Source organism: Glycine max, chromosome 2 (genome assembly GCF_000004515.6).
Source record: "Glycine max cultivar Williams 82 chromosome 2, Glycine_max_v4.0, whole genome shotgun sequence".
Taxonomy (NCBI): Eukaryota; Viridiplantae; Streptophyta; class Magnoliopsida; order Fabales; family Fabaceae; genus Glycine; species Glycine max.
Genome location: NC_016089.4, coordinates 18,609,700 through 18,621,443, shown reverse-complemented (window position 1 = coordinate 18,621,443; position 11,744 = coordinate 18,609,700).

The window sequence follows — 11,744 nt, the reverse complement described above, 5'->3', positions numbered from 1 at the left end:
GGAGGTCATGTTAAAACTCCAGAAAACCATAGAGGATAAAGCCACGGCAACCGCCTCCAGTACAGTTAGGGAAGCGGAGCCGGTGCTGCAGCCCGCCTTGAATCCGGGCCTAGACAGAAACACGGTCGTGTTCGGTCGAAGGTATAGTCCGCAAGCTTATCCTTATGGCCTGCCTCCGGACTTCACCCCCCGTGCCACCCCGGAAGATTTAAGCCAAGCCCCTACTTTCGAGGGGCAACTCCCACCTTATGAAGACTATCCCGGGCAAAACGATGGGGAAGGAGATACCCATCTTGGCCCCCTGCTCCACCTCAAAGATCCGTCCCCGCATGAACTACCCCAACTGAACATAGTCCGTCATACCCTAGCCTCACCCACACCCGTAAAAGAATATGTTCCCTTTGCGGAAGATAAGGGAAAGATTGAGGCGCTTGAAGAGAGGTTGAGAGCAGTCGAGGGCCTCGGCAATTACCCATTCTCGGATTTAGCAGATTTATGTCTCGTGCCCAACATCGTCATCCCTCCCAAGTTCAAAGTACCGGACTTTGATAAGTACAAAGGAACGACATGTCCGAAGGGGCATCTTCGGATGTATTGCCGAAAGATGGGGGCGTATTCTGCGAACGAGAAATTGTTGGTCCATTTCTTTCAAGACAGCTTGGCCGGAGCAGCTGTAGCATGGTATACCAATCTGGAAGCTTCCTAGATCCGATCATGGAAGGACTTGGCAACTGCCTTCATTAGGCAGTACCAGTACAATACGGACATGGCTCCCGATCGGAACCAGCTTCAGGGTATGACTAAACGAGAGCATGAGTCCATTAAGGAATATGCCCAGAGATGGAGAGATCTCGCAGCCCAAGTCGTACCGCCCATGACGGAGAGGGAGATGATCATAATTATGGTAGATACATTACCCACGTTCTACTATGAAAAGCTAATAGGCTACATGCCAGCTAACTTTGCGGATCTCGTCTTCGCCGGAGAAAGGATTGAATCCGGACTACGAAAAGGAAAGTTCGAATATGCCGCCAATATGGCCCCCAACAACAACAGGAGCCCCAGTAGTGGGCGCGAGGAAAAAGGAAGGAGACGCCCACGCGGTCACCACCGCCCCAACATGGATGAAAGCACCCCAAAATATCCAAAGCTCATACCAGCCCAATCCCCCAAATTTTTTAATCCGAGCCGGGAATTCCCTCCCGACTCAAGTAAAAGGACCACCCGCAGCAGAAAGAGCGCCGGCCCAACGCACAATTCCAACCGCACCCCGGCCAGTTAATAATACAGCCCCCGGCGCGACCTATAAATATGCACAGCACCCGAAAGACAACTTCCCTCCTATTCCCATGGCATACTCCGAGTTATGGCCTTCATTATTGGAGAATCATTTGGTGGTGGCCATACCCGGGAAGATTCTCCAGCCACCCTACCCCAAGTGGTATGACCCGGGTGCCAAGTGTGTGTACCATAGTGGAGTTCCCGGACACAATATTGACTCCTGCATCCCGTTCAAGTATAAGGTGCAGCACCTGATTAGTGCCGGCTGGCTATCATTTCAGGAGGAAGGCCAAAATGTTAAAACCAACCCGCTAGCTAGTCATGGAGGGGCTAGCGTGAACGCCGTCGAAGAGGATGGTCCATCGCGGGCAAAGACATTAGGAGAGGTGGCTACTTCTAGACGCTTCATCTATCAATCACTGCAAGCGGCGTGTATGGTCTCCCGTGGTGGAGACGAAAGGGATGAATGTTTGTTTCACCTCGGGGAGTCGCATGACATAGAAACCTGTTCCGCGGTGGAAGAATTGCTTCAGCGGCTCATGGATTGCGGGCAGCTTGAAGTATCCATAGGAGGGAGGGAAGAACCACAAATTTGCATGCTGTCGGAAGAGAAGAAGGTTCCTTTAACCCCCAAGGCCCTAGTGATATGTTTTACTAGGAAAGGGACCGGCTCCATACCCATATACCCCCGGACGGCGCCCAAGCCAACGCCATTTGCATATCAAAGTAATAAGGCCGTTCCGTGGAAGTATACCCCTCCCGCGTCCAGCGAAAGAGTTGCAACCGAAGTTGACTCCCTTTCAGCTAAGGTAACCAACATCACTGGCCTCAGTGGCGTAACCCGCAGTGGTCGGGTGTTCGCTTCCCCTCACCAGGCGGAATTGCCCTCTAAAGGGAAAGCACCCATGGTCCTAGAGTCCAAAGATATAGCCACCCCCTCGAAAGAAGTAGATCCTCCAGTGGTAAGAGGGGCCGAAAAGAAAGAGGGACTTGAAGGAAAAACAGTGACTTTGGAAAAGGCCCAAGAGTTCCTCCGCCTCATCCAACAAAGCGAGTTTAAGGTAGTCGAGCAACTGAATAAAACCCCAGCAAGGATCTCTTTGCTTGAACTACTCATAAACTTCGAGCCTCATCGTGCGTTGTTGATAAAGGTCCTTAACGATGCCCATGTAGCACATGATATCTCAGTGGAGGGTTTCGAAGGCATCGTTAATCATATAACCACCAACAACTACATCGCGTTTGCGGAAGAAGAGATTCCCGTTGAGGGGAGAGGACACAACAAGGCTCTACATGTGTCGGTGAGATGTATGGACCACGTCGTCGCAAAGGTACTTATCGACAATGGATCGAGTTTAAATGTAATGCCGAAGACCACTTTGGAAAAGCTTCCTTTTAGTGTGTCACGTTTAAAACCGAGTTCGATGGTGGTGCGAGCCTTTGATGGTACTCGGCGGGAAGTAATGGGGGAAATCAAAATTCCCATTCAGATAGGCCCCCACACTTGCAATGTGGTGTTTCAAGTAATGGATATAAATCCCGCCTATAGCTGCCTCTTGGGAAGACCGTGGATTCATGCCCTGGGAGTGGTCCCTTCGACGCTTCACCAGAAATTGAAGTTCGCAGTGGGTGGACTTTTAGTGATAGTGTCGGGTGAAGAGGACATGCTAGTGAGTTGCCCCTCCTCCGCACCATACGTAGAAGCGGCGGAAGAATCATTGGAAACAGCTTTCCAAGTTCGTCACTACCTTCTCTCTCCAAAGCGGACATAATGGTGGCGCGCGTTATGCTCAGGAATGGATTTGAGCCCGGAATGGGTCTAGGCAAGGACTGCCTCGGGAATGCCGACATGGTCGATGTCAAGGGAAATCCATACAAGTATGGATTAGGGTATGAACCCGGGATGCCGGGGAGGAGGAACGTGCCGTCAAGATTTCGGGCCGATAGGGTATGTATGGCCCGGCCGTATTAGCCAGTGTTTCACCAGCGCTGGAATGGTGTCCGAGGAGGAGGTGGCAGCAATAGAAGAAGAGTTCCCTCAAGACCCACCAAGTTTTGTGCAACCATGCCACCCCGATTCCCAAGTGGGGAACTGGCGCGTGATAAGCCAGACAGAAGTCTATACCGATGATTCAATGTAATTAGAGCCTATAGATTTTTGTTCTCTTTTGTTTTGTGAAACCTACCTTATTAAATAAACAAAGAGATCTTGTTTCATCTGTTCTTGCAGTACCACTCTTTCTCATATCATTTTGCATGTTTTTGTTTCTTTTGTCTTGTTTGGTATAGATATGAGGGTCGATTCTTTGAGGATCCTAACAATGAGGGTTTGACAATCGATTTCGATCGAGATATAAGCCAAACGATAAAAGAGGAAGAGGAAGAGGATGTCCTGTCACCAGAGTTGGAGAGGCTGGTCGCTCAGGAAGAACGTGAAATGAAGCCTCACCAAGAAGAAACCGAATTGGTAAACTTGGGGACCACGGAGGAAAAGAAAGGGGTAAAGGTAGGAATCGGTATGACCGCGCCTATCCGCCAAGGCTTGATAACCCTTCTTGAAGAGTATCAAGATGTCTTTGCGTGGTCGTATCAAGACATGCCCGGTCTGGATTCCGACATTGTGCAGCATAAGTTGCCTTTGAATCCTGGGTCTTCTCCGGTTAAGCAAAAGTTACGAAGAAAGAAACCCGAGATGTCTTTAAAAATTAAAGAAGAAGTAAGGAAGCAGTTTGATGCAGGATTCTTAGCTGTGGCACGGTACCCGGAGTGGGTGGCCAACATTGTCCCAGTCCCGAAAAAGGACGGCAAGGTTCGAATGTGTGTAGACTACCGGGACTTGAACCGAGCCAGTCCTAAAGACAATTTTCCCCTGCCACACATTGACATATTGGTAGATAATACAGCCAAATTCGCCCTTTTCTCATTTATGGATGGTTTCTCGGGGTATAATCAAATAAAGATGGCACCCGAAGATGTAGAGAAGACCACTTTCGTCACCCTATGGGGAACATTTTGCTATAAAGTGATGGCCTTCGGACTGAAAAATGCTGGGGCAACCTATCAGCGTGCCATGGTGGCGTTGTTCCATGACATGATGCATAAGGAAATAGAGGTCTACGTGGATGACATGATTGCTAAGTCTTGGACTGAGGACGAACACCTTGTCAATCTGCGTAAGCTGTTTGGAAGATTGCGGAAATACCAATTTAAACTAAACCCAACCAAATGCACCTTTGGGGTGAAGTCGGGGAAGTTGCTAGGATTTATCGTAAGTCAAAAAGGGATAGAGATAGATCCCGAGAAAGTGAAGGCCATTCTTGAAATGCCGAAACCCCGCACGGAGAAGCAGGTTCGGGGGTTTTTGGGCAGGTTGAATTATATCGCGAGATTTATCTCACAACTCACCCCTACCTGTGAGCCCATTTTTAAGCTATTACGTAAGAACCAGGCGGTCCTGTGGAACAGTGACTGCCAAGAGGCCTTCGAGATGATCAAACTGAGTCTCGCAAATCCCCCGGTGCTCATGCCACCTTTAACAGGAAGACCTCTTTTCCTGTACATGACCGTGTTGGACGAATCTATGGGGTGCGTGTTGGGTCAGCATGATGATTCTGGGAAAAAGGAGCAAGCCATCTACTATATGAGCAAGAAGTTTACCGCATGTGAGATGAATTACTCAATGCTGGAAAGGACGTGTTGTGCTCTGGTATGGGCATCACATCGGCTTAGGCAGTATATGCTCAGCCATACCACGTGGCTTATTTCCAAAATGGATTCCGTGAAATACATCTTTGAAAAACCGGCCCTCACGGGACGAATCGCTAGGTGGCAGGTATTATTATCTGAATTCGATATCGTTTACGTCACCCAAAAAGCGGTAAAAGAAAGTGCCTTAGCGGATTATTTGGCCCAGCAACCCCTCCAGGATTATCGACCGATGCACCCCGAGTTCCTAGGTGAAGATATCATGGCCCTGTTTGAAGAGAAGCGGACGCACGAAGACATAAACAAATGGATTGTTTGCTTCGATGGGGCATCCAATGCTTTGGGCCACGGAGTAGGGGCAGTCCTTGTATCCCCGGATGATCAGTGTATTCCTTTCACGGCTAGGCTAGGTTTTGATTGTACCAACAATATGGCCGAGTATGAAGCATGCGCCCTTCGGGTTCAGGCGGCCATTGATTTTGATGTAAAACTACTCAAGGTGTATGGAGACTCAGCTTTGGTGATACGCCAGTTGAAAGGAGAATGGGAAACTAGGGATTCGAAGTTGATACCCTATCAAACTCACATCTTGAGGTTAGCCAAGTACTTTGACGACATTTCCTTCCACCACATACCTCGGGAAGAGAATCAAATGGCTGATGCGTTAGCCACCCTGGCATCCATGTTTCAACTTGCCCCACACGGGGATCTGCCATACATCGAATTCAAATCTCAAGGAAGGCCGACATATTGTTATGCAATAGAGGAAGAGCGGGATGGGAAACCGTGGTATTTCGACATCAAGCAGTATGTCGAGAACAAAGAATACCCACCAGGTATTTCTGACAATGACAAAAGGACGTTGAGGAGATTGGCTACTGGTTTCTTTGTAAGTGGTACCATCCTGTACAAACGAAACCACGACATGACCCTCCTACGATGCGTGGATGCCAAAGAGGCGAACTTCATGATTGAGGAGATCCACGAGGGTTCCTTTGGGACACATGCCAATGGGCATGCTATGGCCAGAAAAATCCTTAGGGCCAGTTATTATTGGCTCACCATGGAAAGCGATTGCTGCGCTCATGTCAGGAAATGTCATAAATGTCAGGCATACGCGGACAATGTCAATGTTCCGCCACATCCTCTGAATGTTATGTCCGCCCCTTGGCCTTTTTCCATGTGGGGAATAGATGTCATTGGGGCCATCGAACCCAAAGCGTCGAATGGTCACCGCTTCATTCTTGTGGCGATAGATTACTTCACCAAATGGGTCGAAGCAGCTTCTTATACTAATGCCACAAGGAATGTGGTAGTTAGATTCATAAAGAAGGAGTTGATTTGTCGATACGGACTCCCCAGGAAGATCATTACTGACAATGGCACCAATCTGAACAATAAGATGATGCAGGAGATGTGCGAAGACTTCGAGATCCAGCATCATAACTCTACCCCTTATTGGCCAAAGATGAATGGGGCTGTAGAGGCTGCGAATAAGAATATCAAGAAGATTGTTCAAAAGATGACAGTGTCATACAAAGATTGGCATGAGATGTTGCCTTTCGCCCTACACGGGTACAAAACCTCGGTGCGAACTTCTACTGGGGCAACGCCGTATTCCTTGGTTTATGGGATGGAGGCAGTACTCCCATTTGAGGTAGACATTCCTTCTCAGAGAATAATGGCGGAGTCAGGCCTAGAAGAGTCAGAGTGGGCTCAAGCATGTGACACCCTCTACCCCTCACATATATACTAATAAGGAATAAAAAAAATTCAAATATTAATTAAAAGTATTTTTAAAACATTTTTTTTACAAGTCTTTCAAAGGGGAAAAAGGTTCACATTCATTTTTCTTTTACATCATATTCAAACTTGTCCAAATAAATAATAAAGTATTCTCGACTCAACAAGGTCGTCTAAGCTTCATACAATTAATATAGAACTTATATCCTAATGTCACATCCTATCAGAGCGTTGTGTTCCCGTGTCCTCTAGCATGAGATTCTTCATAGTCATCCACCTATTTTCTGCTCCCCCGAACACAAGTTCAAGATCATCACAGGATCCAAATACAACCACACACAGGGAGTGAGTTATCACATTCCTAGCTAATAGAGAAACAAGACAATTAAATATACATGTTATATAAATGAGATACCACTTGTTTAAACATAGCTCACGTAACTTCACCACTTCGTCATTCAAAATTCACTTTTCAATCATCAATCACATTACACAAGAATCCCACACTCTGATCAAGATATAATAACACATCAATTAGCAAGCATATGCAACAGTTATGCTAAGACTCAATCATATATGCAATGTGGTACCATGTCAGTGAAAAACCACCCTGGGGCGCTTAGGAGTACATAACAAGACACACCACACAATGAGTTTGTCAGGTCACTCTCACTAAGTAAGACCATAGGGAGACCAGTCAGGGTGACGATGTTTTGCGAGAATGCTCCAACCATATGAGATCAGCATAGGCTTAAAGGAGCACTCAAACCCGGTGACCCCCAAGGCCTACACTCTGAAGAGTCCGTCAGGGCCTCTCCCTCCTGATTCAGGTCCAACCCCTAAAATAATTTTTTTTTGCATGCAGACACTGCTCATGAATTATACAATACCCACGACCTTACACTCGTGTTTTAAACACGTTCAACACAATTGCGCTATGATTTAACACTGGTTCCTAAATAGGAAACCTACATTTTCTCTTTAACACTGCGCATCAACGCTTTTCTCAAGATAACACTGGTCGGGTTATTGTACAATTCATAGCTTACAACACAAGTAATTTCACATCAAGTGCTAACTACACACTTATCCACAACTAGAACTCATTCACAATTTCACATCTCATAGTGTGACAATCCACCATCACATGTTTACACGTATCTCACAAATTAACACATGTTCAACTTTACACTTATACTCAATCTCAATAACAATATTATAATCTCAAAGCAACATGTTATTCTACAATTCATCACATACTCACAATTTGAATCATCATTTCATATCCTCAATATAACAATTTATATAAAAGACCATCACAACATGAGGACTAAAACCCCTCAAATAATATTACACAATTATATCAAAATCATAGGTCGAAACATACAAATATCAAGAGCACAATTTATCAAGCAATCTTCATTAGGACATCAATATTTTATTTATAATCATAAAGGAAAAATTGTAATTTAACAAACATCCCAAAATAAAACCCCAATTTAATCCTCTAAGGATCCCTACACATGTTCTCACTAATCCCCAATTGTGAATAACTCATCCCTTACCTCTAAGTGGACTCATGTGTCTTCCGACAGCGATAACAACATCTCGAGCGGTTCCCTAAGATTCCTCCAGTTTCTCCTCCGACTGCTCCGATAGAGTTCCCAAACGTCAGAGAAACGTAAAAGGGATTGAAGCCTCCATTTGGACTATCTTCATGCAATTCCTTTTTCTCTCTCCAAGAACATAATCTCACAAATCCCAACGGTCAAAGCGTGCACAATTGAATTTCGAACAACATATCCAAAGTTCACAATAATCCAACGGTTAACGAAACCGGGATCGTAGTTTTACCAAGACAGCTCTGGGTTTCTGCGGGAAAGAAAAAGGCTACAATGCGAAGGGTGTTTCTCTCAGTTCAGATATGATATCGAAATTCCCAACGGTGAAAATTCTCGGAATTGTGTTGCAAACGTGGTGCTCAAATTTCACGACGATCCAACGATGAATGAGTCCGAGATCGTTGTTTTTCTGAGACAGATTTGGTGGGCTCCGGGAAAAGAAGAAAGGGTTTTGAGAGGAGAAGGGAAAAAAACGAAAATGAGGGAAAGAAGAGACAGCGTCAGTGTGAAAAATGACCTAACACTATTTATAGCTATGTTTACTCTATTTATTTATTTATTATTTTATAAAAATAAACTCTATTTTATTCTCTATCAAACAAATAAATAAAATACCCTTTTTATTTTCTCTCAAATAATTATTTTAATTAATAATTATATCCCCTTATTTATTTATTTAGAGAATCTCATCATTTTTCTAAAACTCTAATTATTTATAAATAAAAATTATTTTTTTAAATTAGTTTACGAAAAATGGGATGTTACAAAGCGCGCTACGACCAACTTAACCTTATTGATGGTAAGCGTTTGGCCGCCATGAGCCATGGGCATTTGTATCAACGAAGGATAAAGAACGCATTCGACAAGAAGGTACGCCCGCGCAAGTTCAACGAGGGGGACCTCGTGCTGAAGAAGATGTCCCACGCTGTTAAAGATAATCGAGGCAAGTGGGCCCCGAATTATGAAGGACCTTTCGTGGTGAAAAGAGCTTTTTCTGGGGGTGCTCTGATACTCGCCCACATGGATGGCGAGGAATTGCCTTCGCCCGTAAACTCTGATGTAGTTAAGCGATATTACGCTTGAAGTCTGGGGCAATCGAGGGGACCGTTGCAGTTTCTTTTAATTCTGAGTTTTTGTTCTTCTTGGTTTCCTCCAGGGATTCCCTTCCCCTGTATTTGTCTCGTTCTTTTAAAAGAAGAAAAGATAGGCGAGTTTTTTTAGTCCTCCCTTTGGTTTCAAACTTTGTGTTTTAGATTTGTTATAGCTTGAGCCCTCTTCGCTCGGTGTATGGGGTGCCCCAAACGCTTATTTAAAATTGAATCTAACCAGCCTTCACTAAAATAAAATCATCGCATTAGAAACATTCATACATGCACAGGCACATGCATATCTTGTGATAGCAAGGAACAGAATCGTCTCAGGCCACGGTCAGAAGTCAAGGCAAGTCAATGGCAGAAATCAACCGAGGTAAGACGATGACCGGTCACGATTGGCCGCATATCATTTGGCTCTTACTTGCAGGTGCTTAGGGATGGAAGCAAATGGAGGATAGGATCGCGACCGACCAAGCGCCACCCCTTCCCAGCGCTAAACAAGCAGAGAATGTCGCTGCAAGGCAGCCCAGTATCCTTTGCGTTCGCAGTTTCTTTTACTATTGTTTGTTTTAAATAAGTAATCGACACCTAATTCTAACTTTAGTAGGCTCAAGTTAGGCAAAACGCTAACCCATAAGAGGGGGGAGACATGGTTAATGCACCCTTAAAAAAAACTAAAAAATTGGCAGGTTAGCTCGCCTGGGTGAGCAACCCCTGCATTCAAAATATAAAAATGAGGGAGGGGAACGTTTTTGCATCCAAAAACTCCCCCCCCCCCCCCTTCAAAAGAAAGAACACAAAGGCTTGCGGTTCTTGCTCCCTCAAGCCACTTTTGGTTGCCTTTTGCTTTCATTTTTGGTGTTATAATTCACTCCAACAAGTAAGTATTCAATCCTTGATGTTTTTAGCTTTCCATTGGTATATTTTCTTCATCTTTTGGTGCTCCAAATTGTGAGAATGTGCTTATATTTGTGGGGCAGTTTTGGTTTGTTCTTATGCTTGTTTTCTTGAGTTGAGGATTTGAATGAGAAGGCCTTAGGCCTATGTTGTATTCTGAAGCAATGGGGCATGCCACATTGTCCCCATTCTCTTACAATTTGTGTCCAAGCGTGCGCCCACCAAGTGCTCGGTGAAAAGCCCCAATGATGTATGAATGTGATATTGTAAAATGGGGAGAGTGGGACTGTTTCTTATATATAGGTACAGCATAGGGGATTCAAACTAGGTGCCCAAATGCAATTCCAAGCTTAGGGACCCAAACTTGTAGCTTCAATGCAAGGAAACATGCTTATGGCTAGGAATCCAAAATTTGGTTTTATAATTAGAAAAACATGAAAATCAGGACTTGCTTGTGAGAGTTTTTGCTCGAGTTTGGGCTGCCCCATGTTTGATACTTTACATAGAGGTAGCGTGGAAGAAGCCTTGCAATAGTATGTATACATAGGTAAGTATAAGGAGCATGAAATTCCTAGCAAAGTGTGAATGGTTGTCTTCCTAAATGAATGTATGGTAGCACGAAATTCCCTTTTGAATGCAAGTGTGTGCATAATGTAAATAGCTTGCCAATATGAATAAATGTGAATGAAACAATAAAAAAAATTTAGGTAGTTTGTGATAGCAAAATGTTTAGGATATAAATTAGGTGTAAAGTTTGACGCAACACTTTGAACATGAAAGTGTGTTTTTTCTTTTTCAGAATGTATATAGGTGTATGGAAATTAGAATATGTTGGATGTTCTTGTATGTTGACATGAATAATAGGATATTTTCTATAAATACGCATGTGCATGAATGGATCATTTGAGTTTGGTCTAAATCAGAGGGATTAGCACGACATTTTTGTGTTAAAGATAAGCATTATCTTGTAAAACTAACTTCCAAATGTTTGTTCTTGCAGGAAATGGCCCCGAGGAAACTTGCCTCAAAGAGATCCAAGAAGGATAAAGCGGCCGAAGGAACTAGTTCCGCTTCCGAGTATGATAGTCACCGCTTTAGGAGCGCTGAACACCAGCAGCGCTTCGAGGCCATCAAGGGATGGTCATTTCTCCGGGAGCGACGCGTCCAGCTCAGGGACGATGAGTATACCGATTTCCAGGAGGAGATAGTTCGCCGGCGGTGGGCATCACTGGTTACCCCCATGGCCAAGTTTGATCCAGACATAGTCCTCGAATTTTATGCCAATGCTTGTCCTACGGAGGAAGGCGTGCGAGATATGAGGTCTTGGGTAAGGGGTCAGTGGATCCCGTTTGATGCAGATGCTATCGACCAGCTCCTGGGATATCCTTTAGTGCTGGAGGAG